The sequence below is a fragment of the Dendrobates tinctorius genome, unplaced genomic scaffold, assembly GCF_039654945.1.
Source record: "Dendrobates tinctorius isolate UK_male_01 unplaced genomic scaffold, ASM3965494v1 ptg000070l, whole genome shotgun sequence".
In the NCBI taxonomy this organism is placed as follows: Eukaryota; Metazoa; Chordata; class Amphibia; order Anura; family Dendrobatidae; genus Dendrobates; species Dendrobates tinctorius.
In genome coordinates, this window is record NW_027361738.1 from 25,985,579 (window position 1) to 26,001,116 (window position 15,538).

General features: G+C 46.9%; 1 protein-coding gene across 3 annotated transcripts in view; it reads left to right on the forward strand.

Moving 5' to 3' along the window:
- Window positions 1–15,538, forward strand: part of VILL (villin like) — a 156,069-nt gene that overhangs the window by 74,161 nt on the left and 66,370 nt on the right. The window contains exon 1 of one of the 3 annotated variants that reach the window (XM_073581477.1): window positions 4,562–5,111. The exons of the other annotated variants lie outside the window; for them this stretch is intronic. The gene's annotated coding sequence lies outside the window, so the exon portion shown is untranslated. Of the gene's footprint in view, window positions 1–4,561; window positions 5,112–15,538 lie in introns of those variants that run through there. 3 annotated transcript variants of the gene reach the window in all.

The following is a 15,538-nucleotide window of genomic DNA, read 5'->3' on the forward strand; positions in this document are numbered from 1 at the left end:
AGAAGAAGAAGTCTCCAGACTCCTCTTCTTCTCGTCCGACTACATGCACTACCGACCCCATTCCCTCACATCTCCTCCAGTCTCTCTCCAGTCGTCACAACCCACCTAACTACAATCTTTAATCTCTCCCTCGGGCATTTTCCCATCCTCCTTCAAACACGCCATTGTTACTCCATTACTAAAGAACCCCGCTCTCGACCCATCCTGCACAAACAACTACACACCAGTCTCCAATCTCCCCTTCATCTCTAAACTTTTGGAACGCCTAGTTTACTCCCGCCTTACCCGTTACCTCTCCACTCCCTTCTAGACCCTTTACAGTCCGGCTTCCGCCCCTATATTCGACTGAAACTGCACTCAAAGTGACTAATGACCTGACAAGAAAACGTAACGGTGACCACTCTCTGCTCATTCTTCTTGACCTATCTGCAGCTTTTGATACTGTTGACCACCATCTCCTACTCTCTAGGCTCCAGTCACTAGGCATTAAGGACACTGCTCTCTCCTGGATCTCTTCCTATCTCTTTGACCGCTCCTTCAGTGTTTTGTTCTCTGGCTCCACGTCATCTCCTCTTACTCTTGCTGTCGGGGTACCTCAGGGCTCAGTCCTTGGCCCCCTTCTTTTCTCTCTACACGGCCCCAATTGGACACACCATCAGCAGATTTGGCTTTCAGTACCTTCTTTATGCTGATGACACACTACTATTTAGGTCTTCCCCCGACCTTACCCCCGCTGTACTACAGAACGCCAGTGACTGTCTGCAGTATCCAATATCATGTCCACTCTATCTGAAACTCAACCTCTCCAAAACTGAACTTCTGCTCCCGCCGTCTACTTACCTCCCTAAATCTGACATTTCCCTCTCCGTGGGTGGCACCACAATAACACCCCGGCGGCAGGCGTGCTGTCTGGGTGTTATGTTTGACACCAATCTCTCCTTCACATCCCATATACAATCTCTTGCCCGCTCTTGCCGCTTACAACTAAAGAACATCTCTAGAATCCGCCCTTTTCTCACCATGGAAACAAAAACCCTCTCTGTAGCATTGATCCACTCCCGCCTGGATTACTGCAACGCTCTATTAATTGGCCTCCCCGTCACTCGACTATCCCCTCTCCAGTCCATACTTAATGCAGCGGCCAGGGTCGTCCATCTGGCTAATCCATACTTGGACGTGTCCGCTCTTCGTCAGTCATTACACCGGCTGCCCATTCATAATAGGATCCAATTCAAAGTACTTGTTCTCACCCACAAAGCTCTCCACAGTGCAGCACCCCCCTACATCTCCTCCCTCATTTCTGTCTATCGGCCTAGCCGATCGCTGCGCTCTGCTAACGACTTTCGACTAACCTCTGCGCTAATCTGTACCTCCCACTCCCGACTCCAAGACTTCTCCTATGCTGCTCCTATCCTCTGGAATGCTCTACCCCAAGAAATTAGCACTAACCACAATTTGCATAATTTTAGGCGCTCCCTCAAAACACATTTGTTCAGAACGGCCCATCACGTTCACTAATCAAAGTCATTCTATGTGTAAGTGTGCGTGTTTAGCCCATTCACTATCTCCTTCCATCCTTCACTCCCTCAAGATGGCTGGACCTTCATTGTAAATACACCATTGTAAATACACACCTGTACTCTGTATCTCCCCCACCTCATTGTAGATTGTAAGCTCTCACGAGCAGGATCATCTTATTTTGCTTTAATTATTGTATTGTTAACTTTGCTACTTATGACTTGTGTTTTGAAACTGTTACACTGTAAAGCGCTGCGGAATATGTTGGCGCTATATAAATAAATATTATTATTAAAGGGAGGGGAATTATAATGAGTCATTGACCAGTCTCAGATATCCATCATACACACAACTTCAGCAATAAAGCTCTAAACTAGCGCATGGCCGTGCGGCCATGCGACTTTCATAGCAGCGTCCTTCCGGGATCTTCCTAGTGGTCCAATGGGAGCAGCAATAGGACCTGAGCATGTGACCTCAGACCTCCAATGAGAGGACTTCCCACGGGCATGCTTAGTGGGCCGAAAAAAGCACTTAGTCCCAAGAGCTGCTCGCTGCTGGCTATTGCAGGTTATATAGCTGACCCCTGATTGGCAGCAGTAACCAAGCCAACAGTAGTAGACCGAGCAAGACGCCGGGAACAACGTCACTGCTAAGCAGGCGCTGCTGTGGCCAGAGAGGAATGGGAGACCGCAGAAGGCAAGGCTCGAGATTCCTCCTGTGCAGAGGCAGGAACACGACGCCTAACACAGAGTGTACATTAATGAGAACAAAAAAGGAATTTTTTTGAATTTACCAAACGGCTGCAATGAAAGAGAGTGAAAAATTTAAAGAGGTCTGAATACATTCCGTACCCACGGTATCTCCCTGCATTCTAGATGGAAAATAAAAAAGCAGATTTTTTCTATAAAATTACTAAAAACTGATAAAAAACAATTACAATCATGTCATTTTCACTTCGCTTTTTTAAATAAACATCACAAATCAGCAAATAACATGGACATATTTGTGTCCCTGTAACGATCCGCACAACTCAGCGATCACACTATTTATGGAGATCGATAAAAGGCATAAAAAATGGCGTAAATGATTTTTTTTCTCTATTAAAAAAAATATTAAAATGTAATGCTGAGGCTGTGCTCACACACAGTGTAAATGCTGGGTTATTAGCATTGCTTTTATCTACATGAGTTTTGCAGGTTTCCGCACAATAAGACGCAATAACCATCTTTTCTGAATATTGCATGCTTGCTGAGTTTCTTTTATATCTTCTTACTCACATTTGATGCGTTTTTGTTGCAGATCTGAAGTCGTGTTTTTAAAGCTTTTTTTAATGTTACAGAAAAGCTTTGATTCTGTAATTAAAAACGCAACTGCGCTTTTTTTTTTACATGTGTTTTTTTCAACTCCATATAGAAGTCTTAAGGGTGTGTGCACACGTTGTGGTTTTTGCTGCGGATCCGCAGCGGATTTGGTCCTGTGGATCCGCAGCAGTTTCCATTATCATGTAAACCTATGGAAAACCAAATCCGATGTGCGCATGCTGTGGAAAATTCCGTGCAGATTTGCTGCGGTTTATTTTTCGCAGCATGTTACTTCTTTTTTGCGGAACCACAGCTGCAGTGTACGTTCCGGGACACACACACACACACACACATACATATATATATCTCCAATCCGCACTGCCAAAACGCACTAGAACCTGCATCAAATCCGCTGTACAAATGCTAGCAATCCGTAGGAAAACTGCATGTGTTTTACCCTGCAGTTTCTGCCAAGAGTTGCGGATTCTCTGCAGAAAAAGCCGCAGACTAATCCACAACATGTGCACATAGCCTTAGCGGAAAAAAAGCCCCAAAACCGCACTGTTCAGCAGCATCTTTAGATGCACCGAGGGTGGAGTTTTCATGAAATCACATTCACTTTGCTTGGACATTTCGGCCTTGTTCACATGTAGCGTAAATGCTTCAGATTTTCTCTGCTGCTTCTTTGGCACAGAAATTCTGCTTTATTTAATTGTCCAAGCAAAGTGGATGTGATTTCATGAAAATTCCGCCGTCAGTGCATCTAAAGCCTCTGCTGACATGTGCAGGTTTGGTACATGTGAGCTCTAGAGTACACATGTCAAACTCTGGCTCGTGGGATAAATCTGGCCGGCAGGGTGATTATATTTGGCCCCAATGCCAGCACCGTCTCCCCATTATACTACATAGCAGACTATGTGGTTCCATTATGCTCAGGGCCGTCATAAGGGCATTACTGCCCTTACTGGAGTATGGGGCCCGGTGAGCAGCAGTACAGAGGGGGTCCTGCACCTCCCCTCTTATGCTTCTACTCACTGGGTCCCATTGTGCAATGAACTTCTGTGCGCGGCGCACACCTCGGTGGTGGGAGTTTTTCTCGGAGCTCCATATCCGTCCAGACAGGTGATGGCGCGTATGCAGTGATGGCATCACGTACGCATCGGCATGTACAAGGACATCAGAAGCAGAGCTGCGCCTGCAGGCAATCGTCAATGAGGTAAGTATGAAAAACTCATTTTCTTTTATTTATAAAATGATTTAAATGAGGGGAGAGGCGGAGGGGGGACTGCAAATGATGAAGTGCGGGCAGCGTCGGACTGGCCCACCGGAGAAACGCAGGATTCTCCGGTGGGCCCTGGCACCTGCTGGCATACAGGGCCAGCAGTTGCCTAGGGACTCTGCTCCAGGGGCCCCGAGCCAGTGATGTGTTGCTGCTATGGGGTCCCCGTGCCAGCGGAGCAGCAGTGGGTGACAGGAGGCAGGAGCTCCTGTCCACGCTGCTAAAGAGAAAGGAATATTCACGTTCTTCTCTCTCCCAGGGGCCCCGCGCCCCAGCCCAGTAAGCCGCTATGTGGCTGTAGATTAGGGCCGGCGCTGCCCTCAATTATAAAGGGAGAGAGAGCATCAGATGACGTTCTCTCTCCCATCAGTCCCCTCTGCTGACTCACAGCCAGTGTGTGATGACGTCAATTCATCTTTCTTTCATTCTTTTTATCTTTTGGCACTTTTTGTCATTTTTGCAGGATGCAGCTAGACCTCTTTATGTTGGCTTGGCTTTTTCTGTGTGATGCATATGCATAGTGCTGAGCCGCCCGCCTGCTAATACTATGGGCGTCATTAATAGGCTGTTCAGATACTTTGCACCACACTTATCTGTGTGACTGATGTCCTATGCAAGCCCTATTTGTGTGCATTTTTTCCACTAGGCAGCCAGACCCTCTTGGGTTACTGGCTGTTTTCATCAGTGGGTTGCACCTGTGCTGCCCCAGCCTTTATCAGTGGAGGTCTGCTGCATCCTGCTAATGCATTAGTCAGGGTTTTGGCGAGTCTATCTTTCAAATGTGTTTTTTTTTTTAATTTTTGAGAATTTTTTCCTTATGTGCGCTGGTATCTATCTCTATATCAAGAAAAAAAAAAAGAAAGAGCAGCACCAAAATAATAGTGGTGTGAACTTTTTAATTGCCTAGTGGCGTGGCGACGTTTCGGATATGGCAATCCTTTTTCAAGCTAAAGCTTTTTTTTTCTATTATCTAAGGACATTGAGGTGTCTGGAGAAACGTGCACTGGTTTAAGGTATTTTGTGCTGTTCCTATTTTTTACACATACGTATCTATATATCTCTATATCTATCTACTGTATCTCTCTCTCTATTTAGTTGCTGGATGCTGGCTGCCTTCAGTCTGATCTTGCACCCCTCCCATTGGCCTTGCAGGTGGCCGCAATCAGCTCTATCTGCCCATAAATTGTAGGCTTAGCCCGGTGGTGACATGTTTGTCCAAAATTGTAGGCTGGTGGCCCAGAAGTGGCTTATGTACGGTAGAGCAGAGACCTATCAGGGGAAGGTCACCTTGCCGTGGTTGATGGGCTTACATGAATTGGCCAATTTGCGCACTAAGAACCTTCATTTTACTGTGAGGATTATCCAAATTGAATGATTTTTATGTGTTTGTGTTTTCACATGGCCTAGATTCATGCACATGGGCTGCGGTGTTCTTTTTGTCTATATTGTGCAGTTTTTGCAGCTTGCACGTGTTCACACTAGGAGGTGCTGGTCGTTTTTTTTCTTTATCTATTTCTATTTTAGATGTAGAGATACACACACACACACACACACACACATACATACATACATACATACATACATACATACATACATACATACATATATATAGCATTATACGCTATGAGGGAGGACAGCAGTATACCCAAATAATTCATTAAAACCGGAGACCTAACATAAACACATATAAAGACATAATAGTGCTCGTGCGTATCAGTGCTCATTTAAAAAATGGTTCGGTCTCACCATTACTCATGGACATTGACGCCCCGGCTTATTTTTCAGAGGTCCCCTGTCGGGTATTCGGGTCCATATAGCAGCACAAGACAGCGTGTGGAAAAGGAGGTTAAAGGGTTACAGGTGTGCAGTTTTCCCGATCCTCCCTGTCGTGCCCAGGTATTACTCCTGCCCTTACAAGGACAGGCCCCAAATGGACCCTATAGTGTCACCTCCAGTCGTCAGAAGGGGTATCTGCTCCCTACACATTTCCTCCCCAATAACGGGGATTCATCAGGGGAGTTATACAAATAGATATAAGGGGGTTTAACTATATTTGTCCATAAAGAAAAAGAGAAGGTCCCGCAATGGCTGGGTGCCTCAACTAGCAGAGTGACTGCCCATATCACTGCCAAAAAGTAAGTCCCATGGATAGATGGTGTGGTTTCCTTAACCGCTTCCCGACCGCCCACTGTAGATAAACGTTGGCGCTTGCTGGGCTTTGTGCAGCGCCGACGTTTATCTACTGTCGGCGGTTTTGTGCCCCCCGGGACCCCCTCATACCTTATAACGCGGGGATCCCGGTGCACAATGCATGCTGGGACCCCCGACGTCATCGAGACCTGATTGGTTCAGGTCCTGATGATGTCGCGTCACAGCAGCCAATGAGAGAGCTCGCTGGGAAAGCTGCTTGTTTCCCGGCGATCTCCCTCATTATAACGCGACTTCTCCTCTGAGCTCATGCTGACAGATGAGCAGAGGTGAAGCAGTGTTACTGTGTGACTAGATCGCTGCCTGGAACAGCTGATCACTGCCTTGCACAGCTGTGCCAGGCAGCGATCTTGTCACACAATAACGCTGCTTCACCTCTGCTCATCTGTCAGTGTGAGATCAGAGGAGAAGTGGCGTTACTATGTGCCGGGCAGCGATCTTGTCACATAGTAATGCTGCTTCTCCTCTGATCATCTGTCAGTGTGAGATCAGAGGAGAAGTGGCAAAAATACAAAAAATAAAAAACACAAAAATAAAAAAAAAGTAAAGAAAAAAAAAAAGCAGGTAGGCAGGCTAGGGTTAGGGTTAGGGCTAGGGTTAGGGGTGTGTTGGGGTTAGGGTTGGAATTCGAATTGGGGGTTTCCACTGTTTAGGTACATCAGGGGCTCTGTAAACGCAACATGACGCCTGCAGACCATTCCATCAAAGTCTGCATTCCAGAACGTCACTACTTCCCTTCCGAGCCCCACCGTGTGCCCAAACAGTGGTTCCCCCCCACATATGGGGTGCCAGCGTACTCAGGACAAATTGGACAACAACTCTTAGGGTCCAATTTTACTCTTCGCCACGACCGCACCCACTTGGAGGTATCGGATCCGCCCATTTGGAACAGGAAACCCTACAGGAAAGATAAAAGGGGCGGTCCGCCTTTCCTCCTCAGTTTTGGTTTGCTGTTCCAAATGGAGCAGGATCTTACCTGGGCCATGCATCCGCCTGTGCGGTCTCCTTGGGAACGGCAGGGGCTGCGGTCCGGAAGCAGCGTCGGGGGAGACTCCGTTTGACGGTTCCCACCTCGTCTGGCGGCAAAATGGTGATGACCGGGTCCGGGTATGGCCGCCCGGTCTTACCATGGAGCGGACCGGTCTGGCATCCGGAGGGGCCCCCCCCCCCCTTCAGTGGTGACACAGTGTGGGAGGTGAGGCCATGAGCGCGTGAACCGCGCGTGTGAGTAGCGGGGGCGCAGGAGCCGGCCGGCGCCCGACGCTCCTATACCCCGGAAGTAATGGTTGAACTTCCGGGGTAGGATGGCGATGGCGCGGCGCATGCGCCCTGACACAGGGCGACTTCCGGGGGCACGACAGGAGAAGATAAAACAGCGCTGCGACGATGGAACCATGTCGTCCCCCACGGAGTCGCAGGCCCCAGCAGGGGATTCAGCTGGGGGCAATTCCACCAGGGACCGCAGCGCCAGGACAGAGACTGCCCGCAGGAGCGAGGCAGCAGAAGCCCGATCCAGACCGTCTCCGCCATCCGACCCGGTATTAAGCTTCACTGGGTGAGTGTGCAAAGTATATACTCTACCTATTAAGCTAAAACCTCTCCCCCCCCCCCCCTCCCCCCTCTCTCCTTTCCTTTGACCTCCTACTTCAGTCAAAGAAAAAAGAAAAAATTAAACATAAAGAATGCGCATTATGTTCAGAGCCTCTCCCTGACTCCTACCCCAAAAAACTCTGCAAACAATGCATGAAAGAGACCAGGCAGGGGTCGACGATATCTTCTAAAGATATCCGAGCCATAATTAGGGAGGAGATACAAGCCATCAACCGCGCCAGCACTCCCTCAGAGTCCAGTCATAAGAAACAGGCCGTTGTTAGTTCAGAGTCAGAGGAAGAACAGGAGTTAAACTCAGGCTCCGCATCCACGTCCTCATCGTCATCCTCGGAGATGGAAGGACGCGCATGTTTTCCACTGGACAGCGTAGATAATCTAGTAAAAGTGGTCAGAAATACCATGGGGTGTGAAGAGGAAAGGGGCGCCCAAACCGCGCAGGACATTATGTTTGCGGGATTGGCAGAAAAAAAGAGGAGATCATTTCCGGTGATACCGGCAATTAAGGACCTCATCAAAAGAGAGTGGGAAAAGCACGACCAGAGAGGTTTTCTCCCATCAGCCTCAAAACGGAAGTATCCGTTCACTGATGAAGACCTATTGAAATGGACTAAAATACCAAAGGTGGATGGCGTCATAGCCTCCACTTCCAAACAGACCTCGATCCCGGTCGAGGACGCAGGATTGTTAGCAGACCCATTAGACCGAAAGGCAGAATCTTCGCTCAAAAGGTCCTGGGAGTCCACCACCGGGGTATTCAAACCTGCAATAGCCAGCACATGTACTGCTAGATCAATGCTGGTATGGCTAGATCAGTTAGATCAGCAAATCGAACAAAGAATGTCAAGGGAGAAACTGCGTGCAGCCATCCCGTTGATAAGAGGTGCAGCTGCCTTTATGACAGATGCTTCAGCGGACACCCTAAGACTGGCAGCGAGGTCGGCAGCCCTGGTGAATAACGCCAGACGCGCGCTGTGGATAAAAAGCTGGAAAGGGGACGCACAATCAAAATCCAAAATTAGTGCAACCCCATGCGAGGGTGAGTTCCTCTTCGGAAAAGCCTTAGACGAAATTCTCGCCAAGGCAAAAGAGAGGAAAAAGGCCTTCAGTGATTCTCCCATTCCGTTTTATAGGAAAACCTTTAAGAGACGGCCATTCGGGAGAAGAAGACAGTCGGACAGAACGAATAGATGGGCCACGAAAGACGAAAAACAGAAGGGTACCATCTACAGAGGGCCAACATATAGGAGAGATAAAAATTAAAAGTTTAGACCCACCAGTTGGGGGTAGATTAAAATTTTTTGTTACCAAATGGGAACAAATTACGTTAAGCCCATGGATTTTGAACATAATCAGGGAAGGAATAAAGATTGAATTCCTTCAGATCCCTTATGAATTCTTTGTTATAACTCGCCTTAATTCCTCAGTTCAGCAAAAGGCTCTCGAAGACGAGATTCGAGTGCTTCTAGCTAAAAAAGTTTTAGTTGATGTCCCTGAGGGACAAGAGGGTAGAGGCTTTTATTCTCCCCTGTTTTTGGTTTCTAAACCAGACGGTACATTTAGAACCATTATTAATTTAAAGAAGCTTAATTCATTTATAAAAAATTATAACTTCAAAATGGAATCAATTAGATCCACTATAAAGCTTCTGTTCCCAAATTGCGTAATGGCAGGGATTGATTTAAAAGATGCTTATTATCATCTCCCTATTCACAATAGATTCCAGAAATACCTAAGAGTCGCAGTGGAAGTCGAGGGCAGGATTCGTCATTTCCAATACGCGGCCATGCCCTTCGGGCTTTCCACGGCACCAAGAATATTTACCAAGGTGATGGCAGAAGTGATGGCCTACCTTCGCCAAAAGGATACACTGATCGTGCCATATTTAGACGACTTCCTAATAATTGGGAATTCAGTCAAACAATGTTCCGAACGCGTGACTGACGCAATCTCGTCTTTTCAGAGCCTTGGCTGGATCATCAATATCCAAAAGTCCAGACTCGATCCACAATCTCTCCAGACATTTCTAGGATTTCAACTAGATTCCTTGACCCAGAGATGCCTACTACCTCAGGTAAAAATCACCCTCACGAAACAAAAAATACGAGCAGCTATAGATAAACCACGGGTATCCTTGAGAGGAGCAATGTCACTATTAGGATCACTAAATTCTTGCACCCCGGCAGTCCGGTGGGCCCAGTACCATGTCCGTACACTACAACACCAGATCCTCCAGGAGGATAAGCGACATAGTGGGCATTTACAGAGCAAAATAACCCTGTCACAAGAAGTCTTGACTTCTCTAGAGTGGTGGTTAGATGATGACCATTTATGTTCAGGAGTTCCATGGCTTATAGTTCCATCCTGTATCGTAACCACCGATGCCAGTCCCCAGGGCTGGGGAGCCCACATGGAGAATGAGTTTCATCAGGGAAAGTGGAATAGAGAGGAATGTGAATACTCATCCAATTTAAAAGAACTGACTGCAGTGTTCTATGCTCTATACAACTTCCTTCCGCAGCTCCAACAGAAGCATGTCAGGATACTATCGGACAATACCACCACCGTGGCCTATATAAACAAACAAGGAGGAACTCGATCAGAGACTCTGATGTCTTCAGCGGCAAGAATTTTAAACTTAGCAGAAAACTATTTTTTGTCTCTCTCGGCCCTTCATATCAGAGGCGAGAGCAATCAAAAGGCAGACTTCCTAGCCGACACACTCTGCGGCAAGGAGAGTGGTGCCTCAATCAGAAGGTCTTCAGGGACATAGTAGCCCTATGGGGACAACCCGAGGTGGACCTTTTCGCCACAAAGGAGAACAGGCAGATAAAAACATTTGCCTCCCTATCTCCATCAGACCACCCAGACATACTAGACGCCCTTCTAGCTCCATGGAATTTCAACCTGGCGTATGCATTCCCTCCATTGATCCTCCTACCTCAAGTAATTCGGAAGATCAGAGACGACAAAGCAAGAGTAATCTTAATAGCACCGTTCTGGCCAAAAAGACCGTGGTTTTCGTGGCTGCAGACTATGTCAATAACAGATCCTTGGGTCCTTCCTTCAGCTCCCAACCTACTCTCCCAAGGCCCCCTTTTCCACCCTCAAGTGGTCAGCTTGCACTTGACGGCGTGGAATTTGAGAGGCAGTTATTGAGGACAAGAGGATTCTCTGAGTCTTTAATTACTACACTACTACAAAGTAGAAAACAGTCCACAACCCAAATTTACACTAGAATATGGAAAAAATTTCTTCAATTCCATACAGTACCTCATACAGCAGAAGTTCCGATAATCCCAATCTTAGAATTTCTGCAGAAAGGGAAAGACTTAGGCTTAGCAGTAAATACGCTAAGAGTACAAATATCGGCATTAGGAGCACTATATGGCCATAATATAGCAGGCAACAAGTGGATAACTCGATTCATTACAGCATGTGAACGAATAGCTCCAATCCACATACCCTCCGTCCCTACATGGGAACTAAATCTGGTCTTAGACGCCCTAACGGTAGACCCCTTTGAGCCGATCGACACAATACCCTTCAAACACTTAGCACTTAAAATGGCCCTCTTGGTAGCACTGACCTCAGCTAGAAGAGTGGGTGATATCCAGGCCTTGTCAATAGATCCACCCTTTTTTCAAGAATACCAAGACAGATTGGTATTAAAACCAGACCCTGCCTACCTGCCAAAAGTGGCAACAAAATACCATAGATCTCAGGAGATACTCCTCCCAACCTTCTATATAAATCCCTCTACTCCGGAAGAGCAGAAGTTCCATACTTTGGACGTCAAAAGAACTGTCCTAAAATATATTGAGAGGTCCAACAGTTGGAGGCAGAGTAGGGCCCTATTTGTTTCATTTCATGGCTGTAAGAAGGGGTATGGAGTCACGAAGGGCACCATTTCCCGGTGGATCAGAGAAGCTATTCGTTTAGCCTACTCCGCAAAAAACGAAGATCCTCCAGGGAACATCAGGGCGCATTCCACCAGGGCAATGGCAACTTCTTGGGTAGAAAAGGGAGATGTTCTGATTGAAACTATATGTAAGGCGGCAGTTTGGTCATCCCCTTCTACCTTCTATAACCACTATAGACTTGACCTTTCATCAGCCTCTGACTTAAGCTTTGGCCGGTCTGTCCTTGACACAGTGGTCCCACCCAGGTGATGGTCTCTGGAATCTCTCCAAGTGGGTGCTGTCGTGGCGAAGAGTAAAAAGCCGGAATACTTACCGGTAATGCTCTTTTAATGAGTCCACGACAGCACCCGCTCACTTCCCTCCCTAAAGATATTAATAGTTAAAGTATATCAACCAAATAATGGATAAGAAAGATGTTAAAATAAGAGAACATTGCCTAATCCTTGGCGGTCCTTCTGGTACTCTGAAACGTAAAACTGAGGAGGAAAGGCGGACCGCCCCTTTTATCTTTCCTGTAGGGTTTCCTGTTCCAAATGGGCGGATCCGATACCTCCAAGTGGGTGCTGTCGTGGACTCATTAAAAGAGCATTACCGGTAAGTAATCCGGCTTTTCTCCTGTTACCCTTGTGAAAATAAAAATTGGGAGCTAAAAGATCATTTTTGTGGAAAAAAAAAATGATTTTTTTATTTTCACGGCTCTACATTATAAACTTTAGTGAAGCACTTGGGGGTTCAAAGTGCTCACCACACATCTAGATAAGCTCCTTGGGGGGGTCTACTTTCCAAAAAGGGGTCACTTGTGGAGGGTTTCCACTGTTTAGACACATCAGTGGCTCTGCAAACGTGACATGACACCTGCAGACCATTCCATCAAAGTCTGCATTCCAAAACGTCACTACTTCCCTTCCGAGCCCCACCGTGTGCCCAAGCAGTAGTTTTCTTCCACATATGGGGTACCAGTGTACTCAGGACAAATTGGACAACAACTTTTGGGGTCCAATTTCTCCTGTTACCCTTGTGAAAATAAAAAATTGGGGGCTAAAAGATCATTTTGTGGAACAAAAATGATTTTTTATTTTCATGGCTCTACGTTATAAACTCCTGTGAAGCACTGGGGGGTTCAAAGTGCTCACGACATGTCTAGATAAGTTCTTTAAGGGGTCTAGTTTCCAAAATGGGGTCACTTGTGGGGGTTTCCACTGTTTAGGCACATCAGGGGCTCTCCAAATGCGACATGGCGTCCTATCTCAATTCCAGCCAATTCTGCATTGAAAAAGTCAAACGGCAAACTTCCTTTCTGAGCTCTGCCGTGTGCTCAAACAGTGGTTTAGCCCCACATACGGGGTATCAGCGTATTTGGGAGAAATTGCACAAAAAATTTTGTGGTTCATTTTCTGTTTTTACACTTGTGAAAATAAAAAAAAATGGTTCTGAAGTAAAATGTTTGTGAAAAAAAGTTAAATGTTTATTTTTTCCTTCCACATTCCATTCATTCATGTGAAGCACCTGAAGGGTTAATAAACTTCTTGAATGTGGTTTTGAGTACATTGAGAGGTGCAGTTTTTAGAATGGTGTCACTTTTGGGTATTTTCTGTCATATTGACCCCCTAAATTCACTTCAAATGTGAGGTGGTCCCTAAAAAAAAAATGGTGTTGTAAATTTTGTTGTAAAAATGAGAAATCGCTGGTCAACTTTTAACCCTTATAACTTCCTAAAAAAAAAAAAATTATGTTTCCAAAATTGTGCAGATGTAAAGTAGACATGTGGGAAATGTTATTTATTAACTATTTTGTGCGATATCACACTCTGATTTAAGGGCATAAAAATTTAAAAGTTTGAAAATTGCAACATTTTCAAAATTTTCGCCAAATTTCGATTTTTACATATAAGCGCAGTTCATATCTAAGAAATTTTACCACTATCCTGAAGTACAATATGTCATGAGAAAACAATGTCAGAATCAGCAGGATCCGTTGAAGCGTTCTAGAGTTATGGCCTCATAAAGTGACACTGGTCAGAATTGAAAAAATTGGCCTGGTCACGAAGGCAAAAACAGGCTCAGGCGCGAAAGGGTTAAATAGACCATCCTACACACAAGTGCCCCCCCCCCGGCGTTTAGCCTCACCTGAGGTAGTCAGATCACTGGCCAGCAGGGAAAGTATATGCAAGAAGCCCATTCATTGGTGTAATAATGAGAGGTCAGTGAACGCGCCCCTAGGTTCTCTGATGTTTACTAAGAATCTGCCCAAGCTCAAAAACTGACCAACACAGCAATCACTTTTCAATTCAAAGCATAAATGATCATGCCTCGATATATTTCTCAGAATAGGGCACCATTGTATAAGGCCAAAGCTATAAAGGAATCCTGATCTACAGATCTGATGTCCCTCACAATGGGGTATTTGTGTCAGATGAATCCCCTGGGGCAGAGACGCCGCTTGCATCGCAGTAACTTCATACAGTAAGATTTCCAGGGTGAAGGTGATGGCGGATACCGCGATATGTTATCTCTATGAAGTAAGCGCCGCTGCAGTCGCGGTAAACCCGCTTAGTAAGGTCACTCAGCAGTGGTCGCACCAAGCTCACATGGTGAGGACTCCAAACGGAGGACAATCGCTGATACCGCGAAGTGTCACCCTTCGGAGGTGAGCGCCGCTACAATCGCGGCAAGTTCACACAGTGAGATCTCCAGCTGGAGGGTGATTGCAAAATACCGCCATATCTCATCTTCGAGGAAATGAGGCATCTCCGCTGTGACCGCCCTGTGGGGCAGACCAAGCATAATTAGGACGCCACAGTAGAGCCGCGATTTATAAGATATATATAGCTTACAATTAGGGCATATCCCTTTTTTTTTTTTTTTTTTTTTTTCTTCTCTTTTTTTCTTTTCCTTTCCCTCCGCCCAGTGGGGTAGATCAGGCCAAATCTAGCGATAAGTCACCTCGAATTAAGCCCTGTACCTCTGTTTGTCACCCTATGGGGCGGATCTAACATGATCATGTAAATATAGCCACAGCCCACTTCCAGTCATATAGTGAGCTCATAGTCCACAGCGCATGGGGCATTATACCCTATGAGGGGGGGCAGCATTATACCCTATGAGGGGGGGCAGCATTATACCCTATGAGGGGGGGCAGCATTATACCCTATGAGGGGGGGCAGCATTATACCCTATGAGGGGGGCAGCGTTATACCCTATGAGGGGGCAGCGTTATACCCTATGAGGTAAGGCAGCATTATACCCTATGAGGGAGGGCAGCATTATACCCTATGAAGGAGGGCAGCATTATACCCTATGAGGGGGGGCAGCATTATATTCTATGAGGGGGGCAGAATTATATTCTATGTGGGGGCAGCATTATACCCTATGAGGGAGGGCAGCATTATACCCTATGAGGGAGGGCAGCATTATACCCAGTGGCGGATCTTAATAGGGGCGGTCGCCCCGGGCCCAAGGTTTTTTGGGGGCCCAGGGGCAGGGGCGGGCTGGGCCGAGTGGCAGAGAGGCAAATGCCCCCCGGGCCGCTCCCCCAGCACCTGTACAGGGCCGGCCGTGCCCTGTGCTGTGACGCCGCCGGCAGCAGACAGCCGCCCGTGTCACATTCTATGAGGCCGGGGCCGGGAGCTGTGCACGGTGCACGGCCGTCACCTTGACGGCTGCTCAGCTCCGGCTCCCTCCGGCTGTACTTCCGGGTCAGAT